At 39.8% G+C, this 19,858-nt stretch overlaps 2 protein-coding genes across 3 annotated transcripts in view; both read right to left on the bottom strand.

Annotated features, from left to right (window-relative positions):
- Nucleotides 1-19,858, bottom strand: part of TSPAN4 (tetraspanin 4) — a 376,357-nt gene that overhangs the window by 239,420 nt on the left and 117,079 nt on the right. The window lies entirely within an intron of this gene.
- CD151 (CD151 molecule (Raph blood group)) overlaps nucleotides 15,305-19,858 on the bottom strand; it is a 236,731-nt gene continuing 232,177 nt past the window's right edge. Inside the window, exon 7 of the mRNA XM_069857870.1 lies at nucleotides 15,305-15,317. The gene's annotated coding sequence lies outside the window, so the exon portion shown is untranslated. The remainder of the gene's footprint in view (nucleotides 15,318-19,858) is intronic.

Consider the following 19,858-nt stretch of genomic DNA (forward strand, 5'->3'; position numbering starts at 1 on the left):
ATGGATGTTTTTTACAGCTCAGGTAGTAAGGACTGAATGTTTAGCCCAAGGATAGACAGGATAGACAACTGTATAACCACTGACAAACTATCTATACCAACACTCACCACATTACAACCACGGTTTAAACTTTAACGAAAGAAGATTTTCTCCACTTAGGGGAAAAGAGAAATGCTTCCAAATCAAATCGTACTTCTAGGCAACTTAAACCAAATTCTCCATCTAACAGGGAAATTCTGATACCAACATGTGTGTCCTGTTTTTCATTTATGATAAAATACAAATCACAGCGGAACAGTTAACAAGCCACTTGTATATGCTACACAAAGGGTAGATGTTGCAGTGCCAAACATTTTAGTGTCTGAGCCTGTTGAAGAAAATAGGTTTATAATTCATATGTATTAAAAAAAAATCTACACTAAAAGGGAGACCAGACATTGAAATTCCCATTTCCAATAGGTTGACTGAAAGCTATAAGGCACCTCCCAGCCCAGCCTCCATTAATAAACACCCAGCACAAGAATTGTATCCAGCTTGTGTTGGAATGATACAATTCCTCCTTCCACTTTCTTTTCTTAACAAGATTAGTTTGTGGCAGTGATGCATGCAGCCCTGGTTCTGTGATAAGCAGAGCCTGCAAACCCACCATGCTGAATCCTGCCAAACATCAGCTCACGTGAACTAGATTACAGGGCTTTCTGCTGGTTGCATTGTTTATCTAAATTATACCAGGGAACTGAATTTACATCTCCAAATGCTACTTTGCTTCCTGCATTTCAAGTTGTTCATTCTACTTTATTTGGCCGTAAGATTCCATTTAGAAGGAACAGTAAGCCCCTCAAACTCTGTCAGTATTCACATGCAATCTAATGTAGGGGAAAAAAAAAAATGAAACCCAGTGAGAATCTCAAAGAGAATTTGTAACATATGTATCACTTGAAAAGATGAACTCATGTAAAGGTCAGTTTCTACCAGTGGATGAAAAATCCTGTCCTACCTTGTGGATGAACTTAACATTAAGAACGCTGTTACTTGCCTTAATGAGACACTCCTGACATTTGATACACAGTGAAAAGACGTTAGGACACTGATCCTTTTCAAGTTCCATCTAGTCATTAATAGAACTTGGGGCAAGAATAGTATACACAAGATCAAACAAATACTACTCAACACAAGACCAACATGTTTGAAGTTCTAAGTAGCCTTCAAAAATAATGTTCCACTTTCAGGAAACAGTAATTAGTCACTTCATGCTGCTCTGACAAAAGAAGGTGTTCTCTCACCAGTGTCCTTTATGGAAAACAAAATGTTGAGACTGGACTCTTGGGCCCAAAGTCCCAGATATAGGTCACTTCAGGAAACAAAATTTTTCCTGAAGAAACAACAAAGACTATCATCTGGTGGTAAACATCAAACCACCTCAAACTACTTAAGAGCACAAAGAAATCAGGAAATCAAACTTTATTCTATGGGGGATCCTGTGCTTCAAACACAGTAGGAAACCAGTTTCCTAAAATACTGAACAATTTAAAATTCCAACCTTTGTTTCATAATTCTAAGTTATTGTGCTGATAGCCCTTTCACTTTAGGGCATGACAAAATCAATAAACAAACAATTTCCATTGATATTTCCCAGACTTCCCAATTTCCAATAGGACCAGGAAAGATTATACAAAGGACAAGGAAAAGAACATTGCACTGGCAACACTGTAGAATTTAGAACAAGTTTGGCTATGAACAGGAATTAAACTGGGTTATAGTGTTTGAATCTGGTGCCCTGAGAATAAGCTGATTCCTAATTCAGCTACAGCCTTGCACAGAGAGTGTGGCAGACTTGCAAGGTGATACGGTTTACATATTTCCCGTGAAGGACAATCTAATCATTGTGTGGTTTACCAATATGATCATACTGCAGGTCCTGAGCTCTTAACTGCATTAGTATATACATGCCTGAGCATTTTGTCCCATGAAACACTCGTGATGCCTCACCATTTATGGTCACTTTTGTTTGAATATCCATCTTATTCCTCGCTTGGCATTCTCTGAACAACTCAGCACAATTAATCTGCTACCAAGTACATTTAGCTCACACTCAACTTCTCAGATGTTTCACTGCTGCTGTGTTCTGTGAGTAACAGTGTTGATGTAAGAAAAAGGCACCTCAGCCATCCTTTCCATAACACAGATGCTTCTTATGTGTGTGGCTCCATGTTGAGATGGAACGGCACAGCCTCCCAGCTCCTAAATTTCTGTTTGTCCTAGCATTAGGATCTACATTGGTTTTGTACATTGTATATTTCTAACCAAAGGGACTGTCTGTATATGTCCACACCTCCATTCATACTTGCATACTTCACCCTCATTTTCATGCCTGTTGTTGATAATATCTATTGCTAGCTATTTATTGTTAATTCTATAACTGTCTGCTTTGTATAATTTTCTTCTCCTGTAGATCAGCTCTCTGCTAATAGTTCCACCCTCTTGTGCCATAAAGCATCCTTTGTCAACCATTTGTCACTTTAGCATGAGCACACATGCTCCTGGGGTTTCTTTCCTACAGCTCCAGGCTCCCTTTTCCCAAACCTGACCACCTCCTGTCCAGCTACACATATGTAAACTCATGATTTCCACTGGTCTCCAGACCAGTCTTGTCAATACGGGGCAGAAGTTCAGACATAAAATCTCAGCAAATCTTGCTGCTCACCAGTTAGTAGGCATCAACAACGATGAGTAGTAAAGCCAAAAATTTGATGGGGTGGGCTAATACAGTTGCCCAGTACAATCTGCAAAGCACGGTGCACTGCTTTTAAAGCTGCCTGCCAAGGGAAGAATGCAAATATCCAGCCTCTGCTGATAGCATGACTAAGTTGGCAGCACTTCAACGGAAAAAAAATCCCTATTCACTTCTCATCGTTGTCCTTCCTCCAGTTTATTCCACCTTGCCTATCAGATGGCCCCTTCATGCTGAACTTGTGCTTCCACCTCCTGCTGAGACAAGGTGCCCCAAATTCGATCCCCACCACAAAGAGGACACTCCTGTTTTTTCACACTTAATCCTCAACAAAGCAGAGTTGAAAAGCTCACCTTTCCCACTCGTTTGCCAGCATAACCTCATCCCCTCCCACAGAGTGCACAGTTCTTTATACCATCTCCCACAGCAATAAAAAAGAAAGGCTTTAGCATTTCTCAGCAATCACATTAACTGTGATGAATTGTCTGGCAGTGGCACCTGCTGCTAAGGATACAGATGTACAAGATGAACTAAAAGGCATTTCTCCATAAAGCAGATGATATCTCTGCAGACATGTCACTGTACAAATATGTATTTTTCCTCTCATTTGACCAATGATTTTTGCTTTGGCATGAGCATCACTAAAACAGCTTTGAGGGACAAACAACTCCAAGCAGACTTTGCAGAAATCCTAGTAGTGAAACAGAGAATGTAAGTAAGAATTTCACTGAGAGAAGCTGTTTTTCATTTTGAGTAGAAATTTGCTGTATTTAAAACATCATTAAATACAGCTCCAGGAAAAAGGAAAACAACCAACCTGACATGTATTTCGTAATAATAACTTGAGTATTATTACAATTGAGCTGTGCTCCGTGACTCCCAATCCTTTCAAATGGAAACACACACACACATAGTATTAATTCAATATCAGGAAGGCAAATTCTGCAGGGAAATTCCATTTCAGCAAAGCGGATCAAAATTCAGAAGGAATTAGTGTGCACCAAGTACAACATCCTGCAGAAAAATTTTCCATTCTGGTTGGGAGTTCAGAAATAACTACAGTAGAATAGCCACTAGAATATTCATTATAAGATATATGCAACACCCAATATGCATTGCAGACCCTGGGGGCATATTTGTCATCTCCATAAGGGCTATCAAGGGAATTAAAAGTGCTGTATAAAAATGGGGGGTTGCCTTTTTTTAAAAAAATTTTATTTTATTAACCTTCAAGATTAATTTTTCTCAAGGTGGGCACTCAACGGCAACACAAAAAGTCAGTTTTTCAATTCCTCATCTGACTGTTTTTGCTGTTCAAAATACACCAAGTAACTACAAAGCTGCTATCAAAACAAGTTGGGGATTTTCCAGCACCAGGCACGTGCTGTCCCAGGCAGCACCATTCTTGTACAGATGGTCCAAAATGGATATAAGGGCTGCTGAGGGCAGGGATAGGCAAGCAAGGGCCAGGATGTGGACAGAAGGGTGTGCTGTTCAGGTGTGTTGAATCAAGCAGTCTAGGATGAGATCCCACTACAGGTACTAATTCAGAAAGCATTTAAATTAGCTCACGGGCTGCCCTGAGTTCTGTGAAGGATAAAAATTTCTCCTGTGCAGCATCAGTTCCAGCTGTAGTTACACCATCTAACCACAACTAAGGACGTTCCATTCCAAGACCTCTGCAGGATGCACACTAGGATTGGACTTCTATGTGGCTCATAAGAACACTTGCACTTGTGTTAAACAGGATTTTAAATTTTAAACCAAACCACTAAATGAGTGGCTTCTAAACTATGCAGTATTGGCCAATATCCAGATTAGTTAGGTCAATGCATTGGCCTGGTGTGGTATTTTTTTGTCATGCCTATGAAGCACAGCCCCTTTTTGAAGTTGTTGCTACTTTTTAATTCAGAAGATTTATAAAATTACTTGGGAATCATCTGCTTTGAAATCTGCTAAAGAAATGTTAAAATCAATGTTCTCTTTTTCCAATTTTAATTTCAGGAATCTTTTTTCAGGGTCTGTAGATTATAGAATGCTTTTGCTTTCTCTAAAAGTTTGACGTTAGAAAAGTAGATCAGAGGATCTTGAGACAATACCTAAAAAGACATTAACAAAGTTTTGAGGAGGACTTTGCAAGTATACATTTTTTTTTACTTGAAATGATGATTTCTAACCATTACTCTAGGCCAAGTACAACTGCCCTAAAATGCAGCCAACCCTCAAAGAACTCTTGCTTCCTATAGCTTTGTTCCAGACTTGTAAAGGTATTTTTAGCTTCCTAATAGAAGAGCTAGGTATCACAATACCTTTCCAAATCTAAACACCAGGCTTTTAGCTCACTGATTAAAGCACTGTGCTCTACAACTAGATGACACTTTCCCATGTCAGTGTATACCACACTGGGTACAAAATGGCTTGCATTTTGTTGGTCTAAGGACTTCTTATGTGGACATTATTGTGCTGATTCCCATTTTGTTATCAATCTGCACACTGTCTGCCAGTAATGTTCCCTCTAACGATGTGCTCCAGCAGGCTGACCCATCAGACTCTGTTCTGTTACAAGGTGAACACGACCACGGGTGCTTAGCCCTTGTTATGGCCTTTCCTGCCCTTGTGTTCATTTACCAGACAGACTCTGCCATTGTACTCTGTCCTATTCTGTAAACGCTTTGAATTGTTTGCCCCACAGGTAAAATTCATAGCTGTCAACACAATGGTTTTAGTGTTAGCATAGGAAAGCTTATAGGCAGAAAAGCACCAAGAGCTTGCTGCTTGCATGCCACCTCCTGGTGTATCAATCACACACAGTCATGTCCTCACAACACATAATCGTAACAGAAAGGCAAAATGTCAGCTACAGGAATTATTTTAGGTTCATTCACAATATCATCCTGCTAAAGACAGGGCAATTTTGTGACAGAACAAAATTGAGACATAGTATTTATGCAGTTTTTGTCTGACCTTGCTCACATACCTCTTGGCTATTTGCAATTCCTCCTATAAGCCGTGCCAAGCTTCATACTCAGAAATGCCTCTCGTGACAGGGCTTCCTAAGTTATCCTTAACAGCAAAGACTTGAAACTTCACAGCACAGTTCTGGCTGGAACTAATCTAGGAAACACATGCCCTGAAATTCTCAGCAAAGACATAAGAATGTCCGATGCCTGGGACTGGATTTTTGCTGCCTCTTCCCACTCCACCCCAGTTGTTCCACTGCGCTTCTGGGATTGAAGTGGGAGTTCTGACAGAATAGTTCTTGGATGGGAACAGAAGTCATCCCAGTCAGGGCTCTTCTCAGATCCTGACAGGCAAAAGGCTATTTTAAATGTGCTAATTATCAGGCATGTGGATGCTTCCACAGGCTGTGAGAAAGAAAACTCCTTCAACAAGTTTTGGACCCAGCTTTCCCTTCAAACTCTGAGAGACCCCATTTGCAAGCACCAAGAGTATAAGAACAGGGCACAAACATAGCAATAGCCTCAACAGCATACAATGCCAAGCTCCAGCAATACGCCTCTCAGGAAATTCCTGAGCTGGAACCAGTATATTTAAGTTTAAATGCTTTAGACAGGTCTGTTGGCACAATATTGTCTAATTGCATTTGGCACCCAACGCATGCAACAGCGATATGTTCCTTGGGTTAACTAAACACAGCATGAAAATGTCCTTCCCTGTTTTGCAGTTACTATTTGACAATTCAAGTGGTTGTCCTGCAGATTTGTACCATGAAAAACCGAGAATAACCAATGATTCCTGACTCATGTCTCCATGTTGTTTACATATCCATCCAATTCTTTCCCTCTGCCCAGCTACTATTATCTATAATAGCATCAGTCCTGATTGCAGGAATAGGTTCTCTGGGAGACACTGAGCACAATGTCTGTTGCAGAGGATTAAAGATGTTAGTTTTGAACTCATAGCATATAATCATGCAGAATTATAGAACCATAGAACTGGGAGAGACTTGAAAAGATCACGTGGATGACAGCAGAACAAATCATAAATACGCCACCCCAGAGAGAGATCTACTTCACCTATTAAGAAACCCCTATCTTATATTCTGTGATTGAAGCCTATTACTTTTTACCCTACACCTACAAAGAAGAGCTCTTCCCTTCCTCTTTCCAGCAGCCCTTTGCACATTTGCAAAACATTGTTAAATATCCTTAGAAATCTCTTTTTTACGAAAGAACTCTCATTAATGCAATTTTCCCCATAGATTTTATTTTTACCTTGATTATTCTCACTGCACTTGTATCATATTGTCCAGTTGATCCCTATCTTTCATTTGCAGCTCCCAAAATCTGAATTGTATCCCAGCTGAGACGGTACTAAGTACTAGAGATGGATCATTTCACAGGTCTCATAGACAGTATGTTCTGGTTTTGCACAGCAAGATGGCTTTGCCTTTTGAAGTAACACAACATTCCTGTCTTACATTCACCTTATGAAACACAATAAGCCCCAGATCTTCTCTTACAGGCCTATTTGTACTTAAGCAGTACATCTTGGCTACCAAATGCACCTTCTCTATTTTCCACTCCCTCAGAAAACCAGATCAGGACTGAACACTACTTCTACAAAGTACATGGGGGTGCAAAATCTTTCAGATTCCAAGAGCATTTTTTAAATCAAGCTATGAATCAGGTTCTGAATGAACTTCAAAATAGCTCCCTTTTAGTATCACAGGTGCAGCTCATCTCTAATGAGGTTTCACAGAATAATTAAGTCCAGACAGCCTGGGCAAACATCCAAATCTTCAGTTATTCACCTTAGCTGACAAGTCTGGCAAATAGTTTGAAGTGTTATAATTCCTAACAGAAAGGGCACATATTATCTTATCTGGGAGCACTGCCTGAATATTTGAGATACCTCTCATTGCTTTATCCGCAGTAAGTGAAAATGGCATTAGATAAAGTGCTGCAGTTAGAAAGGACTTACTTGTGTTCTTGTTATTTTAGGCAGCTCTGCTGTTGGTACAATTATACCAACAGTTTTGCCATGTCACTCCTTTAAAAAACCCATTCAACTATTTTTGTGCAGTGCTGATGGCTAATTTAGTGCCCTGCAACATACTTCTAACTCTTACTGAAGCTCTCAAAAGGGAAGATACAATAAGGCCAGCACATAGGACATGGGTAGACAAGATTACAGCATCTATTCTTGTCCTTGGACTTTTTACAACTGTTTGAACATCCTTTAAACCATCTGCAGTCCATATTCACCCTCTGTAAAACAGCATTAGTGAGAAAAACAAAAATCTCCTGTTTCAGAGTGAGATGAGCATCCCAGGAGTGGTGTATTGGCAGTTAATTTGACAGTTCTGAAGGAGTAAAGTTCTTACATTACTGATAAATAGATTTTATTCCCATAACACCTCTGTTGCAAAATCATCCTCATTAAACAGATTGGGAACTGAAATCAAGAAAATTAGGTGACTCGGTTCCATCAGCAAGGCTGAAATAGAATACAGGCCCTGCACCCAAGACCAGTGCCTTACACACTAAGATGTCTCAAGTAAAATAAAACAATATATATTTTAAAATGCCTGATGTTTGCAAATCATCCTGTAACTGTACGTGACACCTCACTAACTTAGCTTGCAGCATGGAACTACTTTGACCTCAACAGTTATACTCCTCAGAGTAATGTGCTTCTCACTTTGCAAAGCTGTTTTTTCATGTGAGATTTCCCAAATTCACTTTGGTTCTCTATTACAGATCAGCCTTACAATGTGCGAATTGCATGAGGAAACAATAACCTCTACTCTGAATATCACAATGATCAGGGAGGTAAGCTGTGCCAGTGCACTAGAAGGGAAAAAAATGTGATGCAAATAGCTTTGGCAGTTCATTTGCTAAAGCAAGATCACTGGTACATAGTGCCATGCTGAGCTATCAAGCTTTTCTAACACAAGTTCATCCAGAAGTACCTGGGCACAGCACAGCTGTAGGTGCCCGTGGTACGTGTAAAGTGCCAGCAAAGCAAAATGTAGGTGCCCTCAGCTGTGCCAGGCACAGAGGGGCAGCACAGAACAGATTCGCTCAGTGTCAGACAAGCGCCCATGGCTCCATCCCAGAACCAAGAAAGGAAGCGGATGAATGCACTTGAATGCGGTTGCTGGCTGCGAGGTTATTGTGTGTGGATTTGCATAGTTTTGCCCTAGGCACTAGCAGAACAGACAGTCTGCACACGGGGCTGGTGTGGGTACTTCTAGTAACACAAAATCTAGCAACTTGCTCTGGAAGGAGGATCATACAGTAATTCAACTCATAGGGTATGCCAAAAACTGTAGGAACAGCAGTTTCTCGAGGTCCTAAGAGCAATGGCTTATAGACAGATATTTGAAATGTGTCAGGGATAAAAAAAAAAAAAAAGCCTAAACAAAAAGGCTTTTGTTTACCACTTTCAAAGGTAATGTTGATCACAAAACATCCTAGCAACATTTTCAACAAAAAGGTCCTGAATGAAATTACAAAATTCACTCTTTCACAAAATTGTTCCATGTTTTAAACCACTGAGAACAATCATCATAACTCAGTCAAAATAGAATTTAAATAGAGTTTGGAGCTTTAGAGAGATATTTGAGTTAAGCATCCATGTTTTAGGTACCATTTTTAAAAAGCACTATTGCATGAAGGCTTTGAAAGACTGCCACCTATTAATGTATATAAATTCCCATGAATTTCCAGGCTAGAAAATTTCTGGAAAAATCTGTCACCCAAAAATCAAGGAAAACACTCACATGAAACAGTGTTCAGGTGGGAATGAGCAGCATGCCCTTCCAATCACAATATATCGTCCCAGGTCTCTGGAATCTTGTAAGGTGTGAAGCTACAAGTCTCTGTGAAGCTGAATTCACACAGAACAGAGACTTTTAAGAAGTCATGTTTGGCTTAGTGGGAAATTTTGCACAGTTCAGTAGACTTTTAAGTATTCACACTCTAGTAACCACACCTATACTGGAAATCAAAAAATTAATACAATAGTACAATACCTTGCTGAGAATGTATAAGCAACACAGGTCCCTCCCAGAGTATCAGAGGTGCTGGGCTCAGACTCATCTCAGCTAGCTGCTCCCCTCCTGTGTCTGTCTGCAGAGCTCTCACAGCTGGTCTCACACACAGCAAGAGCTAAGCCCTGAATCATGATTTCAGGCTCCAGCCATGGAATGCAGCCATTGAAAACCCACTACTATTTTTACTCCTGAGCAGCCGCAGCATTGCTGCCCCATAAAGACTTCTAAAGCTAACGCCTTAACCTAAACAGTCACACCCCCTGAACCTAACCAGATAAGATGAATGGTTCACTGGCATTTAGTGTGGTTTTTAAACTGCACAGTTGCTATCAACAGGACAAAGCAGCTCAGCCCCTGGCATTATTGTCAGCTCTCAGAAGTCAGACATTTGATCCCAGTTGTCAAAATCAAAAATTCCCCAGAAATGCTTTGCTCCAAGAGACAAGATTAGTTTAGAGTAAGGACTGTCCATATGGTTTGTCTTGTACAGCCCCAATCCCAGCCTGCATTTAACAAAGATATAATAACATCTTCCACTGACTGACAGACTGCACAGACAAATAAAAATCACTACATGTCAAACGAATCATTATGCTTTAAGGAAAACAAAAAGGCCAAGGCAATCCCCCCAAAAAATCACAAAACAGACAACAACAGCTTTTTACATCCAGAAACATGTAATTATCTTTACTAAATAATTAGAAACAAATCAGAGCTGGACACCTGAACTAACTTTTCAAGATTATGCAGAGAATACTGACTGATAGAAACTTTTATTACTGTGCCATATTGAACCTACAAGATTCTACAAGTGTACTTCAGAAACAAAAAATGCAATTAGTGTAATGTGAAAGAATAAATAACAATAAAGAAGAACTAATCGGATTTTTGCACAATCAACTATAATCCACACAATATACAAGTACTTTGGCAGAGAACAGTCCATAAGCAAGTGCACAGCTGAAAATACACAAGGGGTCCAAGTACTTAAGAAACAGCAGACTCATTCATTGACTTAGCTTGCTCATATGTTGCTTCAGACAGTGGAAAATAACTATTTCTCAGAAATACATGGTTAAAACACAAGAGGCTCAATACAAAACTGGTAAAACTACCAGCAACAGTCAGTTATTAGTTCTTAACCTGCGGACGCATGAGGAGGCTTAGGTAAGTATTAACAACTCAACAGTATCAGTATCCCTTCTTACATTAAAAAATGATCCCTGCCATCTAGAGTTTTCAGGATGATAAAAGGGGCAAAGGGTGAGACAGTCAAGTTTATAGGAAGACAGTTACAATCACCATTTAGCAGATGCCATAATCTACCAAGCTTTCCAGCCAGTTTTAGGGGCAGCAACCCTGTAAGACCCCTTACAATGCAGCTGCAATGGAATCGATAGTACACATGTATACCTAGTGTAACCTTAACACTACGTGTAACTGAAAGACAAATTCTGGACCAGATATACTCAAAGCAGCGGCAATTGGCATTCTGGAGATACTCTATTTATGAAAAAGCAATGGAATAATTAAAGGAATATTTCTTAGATCACTCACAGCTGCGTACATCTAGTATCATGCAGACTGATCCTACAACTCTGAAGGATCTGTCTCTTTTAAACAAGACCTTGTATCAGGAATCTACCCTTTGCTGTTTCATAGCTACATAGGGTCTATTAAGAAAATATACGGGGGAGTGCATGGAAAAAAAGCAATGAGGACACCTCTTAGGGTATAGCGATCTACAATTAGAGCATGTAGAAGAACATGAAACATACCTTAAGTAGGTCAGACCTGACATCAATGACCTAAAGCTCAGCTAAGGTGTTAAATAAATAAAGGAGCAATACAAACTTGTAATGTCCAGAACACTGAGCCACTTTAGCCTAGTGCTGTGGGAAATAAAGCAGAAGAAATGCTGTTGCTGTGAATTCATGTCTCTGTAAGAGATTATTCTCAGTGAACAGCCTTCTGCTATTTCCACAATGAGCTGACTCTCCACAAGTTCCTTTCATTTGCAGTGAGGTGCCATAAACCCCAAGAGCTACAAAAAACCAAGAGAGAGTAAGCCTAACTTAAAAAGACTCCTGTGGAAGTAGCCTCACTATTTCTATCACTTTTCACCTAAGAACTCGTAAGTACTTGTATTCTCACTGCTAAATTATTACCAGTTCAAAAACAGACAGTGCCTCAACTTATTTGCTCTCCTAAGTGAGAGAAGGTGTAAAAGACTGGCATAAAACCCATTCTTTTCTAGCAGAATATTTAAGGTTCTCCTTGCATACTACCAAATAGAATTCAAAGAGAAAAAAAAAAATACCACTACATTAATAGAAACCTGAGGCTGTCTGATAATACCTTCTGCTTTAAAATCCTTATTTAGCAAGCTCCAAACCAGAAGGTGAAGAGCCAAGATAACTTCCATGAATTTTTAACCAGCCTCCTCTGGAGATGGCCAACACCAGGAAGAAAATCATTCACCACTCTCCCAGCTGTACCCACTGCTTCATAGTGATGCTGAGAGATGGTCACAGTAGTGCCTAAAACTGAGAGTAGCAATATTGGGCCATCTGTGAAGGCCTGAACATTTGCCAATCCATTCCTAAATGAAGAGTTTGAAATACTTATTTACCCGCTTGCTTTTAAAATACAGTCTTTTCCCCTCTGTCCTTGATTTTATGCCATACAGAATTGTTCTGGGTTAATGGTAAAAAAAAGAAAAAAGAAAAAAAATACCCCACACAAAGAGTTTTTAGGTATGACAAGAAGAAATCACCAAAAGTAATGCAAGTCACCATGATAATCACCAAAGAGGCTTTAATTCATAGGAGAGGAGAAAGGAGATGAAACAAATGAAAAAAGTAGCAATTTAGGGTGTCAAATTCCAAAAAGTTTTAAAATTCTTGTTCTCCCAGAAAATCCACACTATTCATCTCACTTTTGCGAACTAGTGTCATGCAAGGTATATTTTAAGACATTTTAAGCCACGATTATGAAATCCTAAATCACTTCTCCATAAATATCCTATATACTTATAGAAGAGCTATAATGAAACTATCGATCATGGGCGTTAAATAGTCCATGCAACTAAAGACCAACATAAAAAAGAATCTGAAACCAATTCATCAATTTGATAGTTTAAATTTTCAAGGAGAATGTAAAATTATTATAAAGAGCAGTTATTATGCAGAAACACAGAGGCATCTCCAGGTGTTCCTGTAACTTTTCAAGAAGTACAGACAGGCTGTAGTTCCTGCTTAAACACAAAGTGAGGGGAATGACCTGACAGCTGATACAATTGCTGCCACTTTCTAGCACTGCTCTGCTGAGATTGCACAGGAAGGAGGGGAAAGTAAGAGTTTCCTAAAAAGCAGGTTTATTTTTAGCTTGGATCCCAAGCTAACTGCCTGATAAACATTTTGCACTTGTATGCAGACAGAAATCAAAGACCAAAAGACACCCACACATGCAATCTCTTTCCTTTTCTTCAGCAACGTCAAGTGCTACTAGTCATAAATAGTTATTATCACTATCTACCCAAAATGCACATGAATGAAAGATCCAAGCACCTGAACCTACAGCCTACCAAGAGCCAGGTTTGCAATCACAGTGCCAGAAAGTTGCTAACTGCAGGCTTCATTTGTGTTCATGTTATTGCAACGCTACACCCAGCGCCATCAGAAGCCTTACCCACTTCACAGCGGTGAGATATTTACAGAATCAACACCTCCCTGGAGGCAAAGGCCAGGAACTGATCCACCTGCATTGGTGCAAATCCAGATTGCAAACAAGGGAAAGCTCAAGTTCTGACGTTTGCATTTACTCCTGTTTCAAAGACAAAAATTGAAAGTAGTATCTCTCAGCCTTTGCTTCAGGCTTGCAACAATGCAGCTATATTGCACAAAAGCTTTCAAGTACAGTCAGTACACTCAAGACTTATCACTATATGTTTTATTTCTTATACCATTTCCAAAATCATTTGCTCTGAGCTACTGTTGAACAAAGATACTGTGCTAATGTTGCTCTGACTCAGAATTGCTGTCCTTCTTCAACTCAAGACCTTACAACACAGCTATTTAAGAGATCTGTAAGTACTGCCAAAAACAGGTGTATCTATTGAAAACAAACGTGCCTGTAACATTAAAGGCACTCATGTTTGAGCATGAAAGCATTGTCAATGAAATCTGAGGGCATATGTGTGCTGCTGCTGCATACGTTAACAGGAAAGCTTAATTCTTCTTGCAATAGGCAAAAACTAATTATTGGAAGAATAAAATGACAAATCAGAAACAGCAACCTAAAATTCCAAGATTTTGAATTCAGTACTGAAGCCCACCTCCCATGTGTTTACCTTTACTTTTGGCTCTTTTTATTGTTATATGTTACTTGTTAGATAATGCAAAACGCATCAAATCAGGGGTTCTTTCAGAAATTCTTGTAGACACTCCCTGTAATTCTTTTTTTCTCAGATCACAGCTTGTTTTTCCCCTGTTCATTTCTTCTCTTATCCCTTCTCTTTATTTCACACTCCTGCATCAGGAGCTAAAATGTCAGCAACCCCTGTAATAACATATATATACAAGTAAGGAATGTCATAGCACCTGCTAAAAAAAAAAAAAAATCTCCTGTGTTACCACATTCATGTAACTGCTCCTAGACCAGTTCCTTAGAATGCAAATTAGGAGGAAATGGTGGACCAAATATAATCTTAACAAGACAGTAACATAAATGTGCAGCATTTTTTAACTTTTCTAAATGGAATCACACATGCAGCATTCAACAGAAAACAAAGAAAAATAACATTTCTGCCTCAGGTAATTCAATTTTGAACAGCGTATGTAAAAATGCTGCTTATAGCTTGTATGACTTGTAGCCAATGCCTTCCTTACCATAAAGACTCCTTTTATAAGTAGCAGTGACTATGCTAAAACATCTTCCAGCACTTCCAGGCTTTCCAGAGAGGAACATTATGCAAGCGATGCATGTTTTTTCTGTTTGTGAGGATCAGCCAATGATTCAGCATCACATTTCCATACTTCAACTGTTCCCCAGGTAAACACACTAGAATATTTCATATTTACCCAGGGCTGCCGCACACCTGGCAGTCCTACTCATATCCAGTACACACAGTAAGTACAGCAACATGCAGTTAGCCCAGTATTTTTGAGTGCAGGCTAGAAGACTGAGGAGAGCTGTTACTGTGTTAGCTCAAAGCCACCACTTTTCCGTGGCTTATTATTTATGCTTCTACAACAGGACAGCTAACACCCTCAGTTCTGACCAAAGGGTACCAGAGCACCCTGGTGCAAGATGCTCTTATCTGGGAAAGCTAAATGGTTCATGTGCAGAGCAGAGATAGAGATCAATTACTAAAGCTGTGATCAATGGAGGCAGTTGAGTCTTGATGAATCACAGCAGGACATCTTTTATCTGATGGATCAAATCTGAAAAGGGTATCTCTCCAAGTGGATAGGCTGGTTCTCGCCGGTTTCTCAGCAGCATATATTGTAACATTTACTACCAAAGAGAGGTATTTGAAAGATACATCCAGTATTCTGCAGCACTCTGCAAACGTCTGATCACCTAGAGGTAGGCTTCAAGACAGATCCAATAGCAGTCAGGTTAAGTGATCAGACAGGCAGCTGCTACCTGAAGATACCAGGTCCCTGGAAAAGGGCAGCTAATGGGAAAGGCAGATACTGGAAGGAGTACTTAAAGGTCAACGTCACTGCACACACACTACACGGTTACAGGGCATGACAGCCTTACCTAGACAGACGCTGTAATTGCCAGCAAAACAGCAGCTTAAATGCTATTTATTCTGACATGTGTATGTACTCACTCTTGTCTTCCAAGTGTTTACCACCTACGTGAGTGTTCTTAGGAGTCCATTTCTGAAAGTGCTCATATCACAATCAATCTCCCCTGATTTCTTTTTCCTGAAGTTTATCAATTCTCAGAGATTGTCTTTTTTTTCTAGGTGGATCAGCTGATTTTCTAAAACATAACACCCCTCCCTGTAACTCTTCCCTCACATATGTCTTTAGACCACCAAATCTACCAAACCACAATTACAGAGGTCTTACTAGTAAACACTATTACTAACATACGGTTTCCAAAGGAATCATTTGCAAGTTTCGGAAAAGCCACTAAGAGGAATAAAATACACATCCAATTTCCTTAGCTTTTGCAGTCATATGTCTTCTCTGCAAAAAATATATCATTTTCACAGGAGTGCAGAAAATACTTTATTATTATTATTATTATTATTATTATTTCTTCATTAAAGTAATCTACACAGAAGGCTATGGAGTCAGAAAGGCATTTCAGCATATGCTTAGCTAAGCAACTGAGTAGTTCCATCTCATACACAGCCCTGCAAAATAAGTGGTGAAAATCAGGAGGCTCTTTGTTGCTGCCTGATGAGGCAAACCAAGGCTATGCTTCAGTTATTCCTCAACTGAGACCCCCAACAATAAAAAGCAGGATATTTCCTGGTACATTGACTACCTGTAAATAAGAATGCTCCTCTAAATGAAATTGCTTTCTAGAGTAAGAGGTAAACAAGCAACCTCTATCAAGTACTAGCAGTGCACTATTTCTGGGGTGTCCTGAATACTCAGCAACACACTCCCTACAGTTACAAAGATCATAATGCCACTTCAGGTTCTGTGTGGTTCTTGGACTCACAAAAAAATTAATTATTGTTCTCCTTTTATTTCAGAATAAGCAAAAATGAAAAGAAAGTAATATTCCTGCAGGCCAGTAGAAGAACTTCCAAACACCCATGTTTCTCCCTCCACTTAAAAATCCCATTAGAGATCCGTGAAAACATGCCAAGGAGTATTCAGCCTCTCTTCTGGAGAAATAAGAAACAGAATCAACAAGCAATGAAAGCTGGAGCCATCCAATGTTAAAGTCTCTGCTACTGAGCCAAGTTTCTGCTACAAACTGAAATCACAGCTACACGGAGGCAACCACAATTTCCCACTGTGTGGATCATAAATGAACAGCATTAGCCATTTTGTCATTTGGAATAAAATACTTCTGTGCATTTTCTCAACTACTATTTTTCTATCATTACCACAGAGGCTGGTATTTAAATTTTCTCTGTGTTCCTTGGCATCTAAAAAAGATCCGTCAAATGTAACTTCTGGTCATCTTTCACAGTTCAGCATTAACCTATACATGCTTGATTCCTTGTAAACACCAGGTTTTCCTAAAGTAGTAATTTGCATCAAAGATGCATCATAATGCTCACTCTTCAAGCACTGTAGATTGGCACAGCTCCAGCCAGTTCTCTGGAACACAATGGATTTATCCCTGCTGAGGAGTCAGACTGTATTTAAAGGCTATGAGGACTGATAAGCTCATGTATGCATCACTCCAGCAATCAAACTTAGTAATCCACTGCCACGCGCGGTATCAAGTGTTTCTTGAGAGAGTTAGACACACATACATATCACAACAAATGAGCTTGGGAGCAACATCAAGGTGGTAAGTTAAGAATTAAAGTGGATTTCATAAACACTGCCTACCTTTTCCTCTGGCACAGATAAAGACTCACTGCCAGGATTTTCTATTAAACCCTTACAACACTAAGATCTGAATGTGCTGGAAATAGCCCAGTGCAATGCATTGGAAAATTGTTAAGCCATAATCATTTTAGCTAAGAACGGCGTATTTATGACAACTCCACCATTTTTATTACAACTTTGGCAAACATGGAAAGCTTTTTCCTGCCCATTTAACAGCTATTTTTGTCAAGGCCAGCATTGCTATTAATACTAGAATATTAGAGGTTCTGGCTGCATTTTAATCAGAACTAGTCTCTCCTTTTTTATTTCAGGCAGAAGAAAAGTGTTGTGACCTACCCGTTTGGCTGGCTGCTGCTGCTATGAGTGCACAGAGTGCACTCATCTGCATCCAGAAGGGCTGCAGAAGAAAAAGGCAATTTGATCTGTGGGGTTTTACATATTTTCTCTCAGGGCAACAAAGTACCTAACCAGGTAAATGAATCTGCAGAAACTAAAAGGCGAAAAATACAACAATCCCTGACTAACGTGATACATCTGCTGCAAAAAAGACCCGGCAGTTAAGTGGAACTGGAGGTGATGCTGGAGCCCCTTTTGCTGGCTGGCTGTAATTTCCTGCCTGCAACTGCCATTTGAACAGCATTTCTCCACCCAGCTGACAAGAAGGCCACACAGTTTTTAAGGTTTGTTAATCACAGTAAAACATTGATTGTCAAGGTTGGCACCTCCAGCATGTCTTCTGGGGACTCTTAAATGACAACATATAGCTTTAGATTTAGGCAGCACACAAAAGGATGCTCCCGCATAGTAAACAAAATTCAGAAATAAATATTGTAAAAGGAAGGAAGAAAGCTAAGTGGAAAACCAGCTGTTGATTTCTGCCTAGCTAGAAATCATTGGTCACATCCATGTTTAAGGCATCAGATGAGTCGTCTTTGTTTCTATTTGCCTCTATTCCCTTGTCCCCCTTCTCACATTCTTCAGTGGCTCCTAGTAGCAACTCTGCAATAATATACCCCTAGTTGATGCACATACATCTCTTTAGCCTGCTAACACATACATAATGCAATACTACAAAGCCTAATAACACAATCAGTTTTAAGATTCCTATCCTCCACAACACAGCACTAAGCCAGGAAATATGTTCTTCATTCTATAGTCAGAGACATTAGCAGTGATATAACTATCGTTATCCCACTATGTTCTTAGAATTGGCAACAGCTGATCCATACTACTTTCTCCTTCCCTCTTTTTTTTGTTTTTCTTTTAACTACAATTCATGAAAATCCAATCTTTATCCAGAAATTAATCTGAAATGTTTACAGATACCTTGTTTACACAGGCATGCCGTACTAAGACAAGACTTCACGTAACCTGAAGCTTTTAAAATATGGGAAGCATCAATTTTCAGATGCTGGGCTGCCTTTGTAAATGTTTTCAAGGAGATGCCTTTACATCATCCTGGCATACCACAGTAGAGAGGGGTCTGATAACCATGCATTATCTCAAACAAACAACTACGAGGAAAAAAAATACCAAATTCAAGACAGAGCTAGAAAGGCATATCTTGTCAAAGGGAAGGGAAAGTATTCGCCTCTGCTTCTGCTGCTTGCTTATGCCTTGCACTATGTTCTATGCAAACCTCTGTGAAAGGATGGGAGGAAAGGAAAGGAACTTGAAGGTACCAGAAAAAAAAATATGCCACGTAAGAAAATTCCAGATACATCTGAATATATGTTTAAGCTTTGTTTGCCTGAATATCCACACTGATGTGAAAAGTACTTAAAAATTATGGCCATTAGGACCTAGTCCCCAGTTTGAATTCATGTATGAAATACTGCCATTTCCAGCTCTGTTTGAGAATAACTGCAGTCAGATCCTTTGCTGTGTCCTACAGCTGTAAACATGTATAGCTTACACCTCAGGGTAGGGCAGGGGAGTCAATGCCTTCATGCATAATGCAGTCGAGACACAAGGCTATCACCTTTTATGAAGTGATGCTATTTTGAAGACTTATTTCATTGGCCAAAGTCCTCTGAAAGCTCTTTGGCAAAAATCCTGCCAAAATCCCAAACCAAGGGAATTGGGAAAAGATCACATAACCACAGAACCACGTGGGTTGGAAAAGACCCTTGAATACATTCATAAACCTAACACTGCCACATCCATCACTAACCACATCACTAAGCATCACAGCTACATAGCCTTTAAATACCTGCAGGGATGTTGACCAACCACTTCCCCGATAGCCTGTTCCAATGCGTGACAACCCTGTTGGCGAAGGCATTTTTCCTAATATCCAATTTAAACCTACTGCAGCACAACTTGAGGCCATTGCCTCTCATCTCATCACTTGTTACTTCAGAAAAGAAACCAACACCTGCCTCACTACAACCGCCCTTCAGGTTATTGCAGAGAGTGATAAGGTCTCCCCTCAGCCTCCTTTTCTCCAGACTAAACAACCCCAATTCCTTCCTCGGCCGCTCCTCATAAGACTTGTGCTCCAAACCCTTTGGCAGCTTCATTGCCCTTCTGTGGACATGCTCCATCACCTCAATATCTTTCTTGTGG

This window comes from Phaenicophaeus curvirostris, chromosome 5 (genome assembly GCF_032191515.1).
Source record: "Phaenicophaeus curvirostris isolate KB17595 chromosome 5, BPBGC_Pcur_1.0, whole genome shotgun sequence".
NCBI lineage: Eukaryota > Metazoa > Chordata > Aves > Cuculiformes > Cuculidae > Phaenicophaeus > Phaenicophaeus curvirostris.